This window comes from Tiliqua scincoides, chromosome 3, assembly GCF_035046505.1.
Source record: "Tiliqua scincoides isolate rTilSci1 chromosome 3, rTilSci1.hap2, whole genome shotgun sequence".
Taxonomy (NCBI): domain Eukaryota; kingdom Metazoa; phylum Chordata; class Lepidosauria; order Squamata; family Scincidae; genus Tiliqua; species Tiliqua scincoides.
In genome coordinates this window covers 6,309,352-6,311,927 of record NC_089823.1, presented here as the reverse complement: position 1 = coordinate 6,311,927, position 2,576 = coordinate 6,309,352, and the positions used below count along the sequence as shown (strand labels likewise).

At 51.3% G+C, this 2,576-nt stretch overlaps 1 pseudogene; it reads left to right on the top strand.

Moving 5' to 3' along the window:
- The first annotated feature begins 1,953 nt into the window (after positions 1-1,953).
- LOC136646301 (5S ribosomal RNA) lies at positions 1,954-2,067 on the top strand (annotated as a pseudogene).
- The last annotated feature ends 509 nt before the right edge of the window (positions 2,068-2,576 follow it).

Here is a 2,576-nt window from a genome sequence, read left to right as displayed (position 1 = left end):
TATCAGGCTACAGGGGTGAAGAAAGGAAGGCCAGAGGACAAGGCCTCCACCCCCTTTCCCTGGAAAATAGTCTTGCACAGTGCATGGATCTGAAAACTTCACAGTCTACTTCCTGGGGGCTGACCAAATGGGTTCCATCCAATGACAGCTCACTTCCTGATTCTTCAGCTGAAGATGAGGACCCTTTGACTGGTGGAGAATCTGTTTGGTCTCGAGGAGAACCACTGCCTGCTCGAAATCCAACCTGGAGGCAACTTGCCAAAACGCAGGAAAGACAGAGTGCACCAAATGTGACACAATAGGTTGTCCTCTGGAGTTGACACACGGGTCTGTCTCTTGCAAGCATCTCATGTTCTCCTGCCTCAGAGGCTCTGGCATGTCTAGAAAGTCGTGCTAGCTGCTGTGACTGTCCCAACCACACACAGAAGCCACTCCAACATGGTGTTATCAACCAGAATGACAACACCGGCAAGAGAACAGGGTGTTTTCTCAGCAAGAGCGCAAGTTCCAGGCATACGGCCGGAGACACTCACAGAGGGACTGGGACATCAGGCAAACGCCCGCTCCTTCCGTCTCACACAGCTTTTAGGTGGGCAGGCTTGGCAGAGACCAAATGCCTCCCAAAGAGGGCTTTGTGCTCAGCTCTTTGGTTTCACGACCTAACAGCTCTGCTGCTTCACAGCCCAAGGGTGAAAACCTGGAGGATTCTGGTTTCCAGTTTGTTTTGCAATTGAGCCATGGCACTATAGGTGCAAAAGGTGCCTTTGGGGTTTAGAACAGCAAGTCATGATCAAGCAAAGCTGGCAGGCCAGGTGGCAAGGACTTTGAAAAGTAAGCAAGTCAAAGATGCTTCACAAAACCATCCTATACAAGTCACATCATAAGAACAAAAGAACAGCCCCACTGGATCAGGCCATAGGCCCATCTAGTCCAGCTTCCTGTATCTCATAGCAGCCCACCAAATGCCCCAGGAAGCACACCAGGTAACAAGAGACCTCATCCTGGTGCCCTCCCTTGCATCTGGCATTCTGACATAGCCCATTTCTAAAATCAGGAGGTTGCACATATACAACACGGCTTGTACCCCGTAATGGATTTTTCCTCCAGAAACTTGTCCAATCCCCTTTTAAAGGCGTCCAGGCCAGACGCCATCACCACATCCTGTGGCAAGGAGTTCCACAGACCAACCACAGGCTGAGTAAAGAAATATTTCCTTTTGTCTGTTCTAACTCTCCCAACACTCAATTTGAGTGGATGTCCCTGGTTCTGGTGTTATGTGAGAGTGTAAAGAGCATCTCTCTATCCACTCTGTCCATCCCCTGCATAATCAGAGGCCCAATGAATTCAGTGGGGCTTTCTCCCAGCGTCTGGGATCCAGTGTCTGTTCTGCTCACCCAGGTTAATCTGAGGCATCCAACACGGGAGAGCTTCCGGCGAGTGGGCTTTCCCATAGTGGTGGTGACAGTGACATGGGGCTTTCCGGTCTCGCTAGCAGGGCTGGTCCCAAAGAGGGTGTGCTGTGCCTGAAGGTGGCTTGTCCCTGCGGTCCGCCTACTGGAGGAACAAGGATGGCAGTGGCGATAGCTCAGCCATGACTTCCTTGAGTGCAGGCAGGTCGGTCCACCTGAGATTGAGGAAGAAGCCCAGTCATGCAACTGAGGTCTGGGACGAGGGGAGTAGAGCTGCCTTCACCAGGCACCAGAGGGGTAGAAGCGGTGAGTGCTTGCAGGCTCGGGGACATAAGCACAGCAGGGAGGAAGGGGGGAGCAAGGGGTGGGAATGTCCATATAACCCCACCTAGTCAGGGATGAGGGGAGTCTGGAGGAGGCTGGTAAGTAGCAACTGTTATTATTATTAATTATTAATAATAATTATTATTAACAGTATTTATATACCGCTTTTCAACGAAAAGTTCACAAAGCGGTTTACAGAGAAAAATCAAATAACTAAATGGCTAACTGTTACCCTGCACATGCCCGATTTCGTCTGATCTCAGAAGCTAAGCAGGGTCAGGCCTGGTTAGTACTTGGATGGGAGACCACCTGGGAACACCAGGTGCTGTAGGCTTATACCACAGTCTTTCGAGACTGAAGGTTGCCAACCAGTCAGGGTTGAGGGGAGTCTGGAGGAGGCTGGTAAGCAGGTTGGATGCTGGCCAGTCAATGAACCTGAATAAGGCTACTGGCAGGGAGGAAGACCAGTGGCTGATGGAGCCCCTTCTCCCTGCCTATCTCTGAGGCTACTAGATCCACTGACACACTGGGAGACTGGAGGGAGCCTGGCCACAAACTTCTCTGGATCCAGCGGCAACTTCTCACAATTCCCCAATATCGGTTGCCCTGGGGAGTAGCTGTCCCTCCCCCAGTAGCGCTGACACCCAGGTAAATGTGTACAGGATTGCAGCCACAGACATCTAGAGGGCAAAGAAGGCTGCAGACACAACTGCCAAACCTACACATATACTCAATTTGCACACACTTGCATGGGTGTAGGAAACTCACTGCAATCAGAAAGCCTGCAAAGGTGAATGGCAAAGTGATGCCAAGGAAGGGTTCCTGCTTGCAGGGAGAGATGCC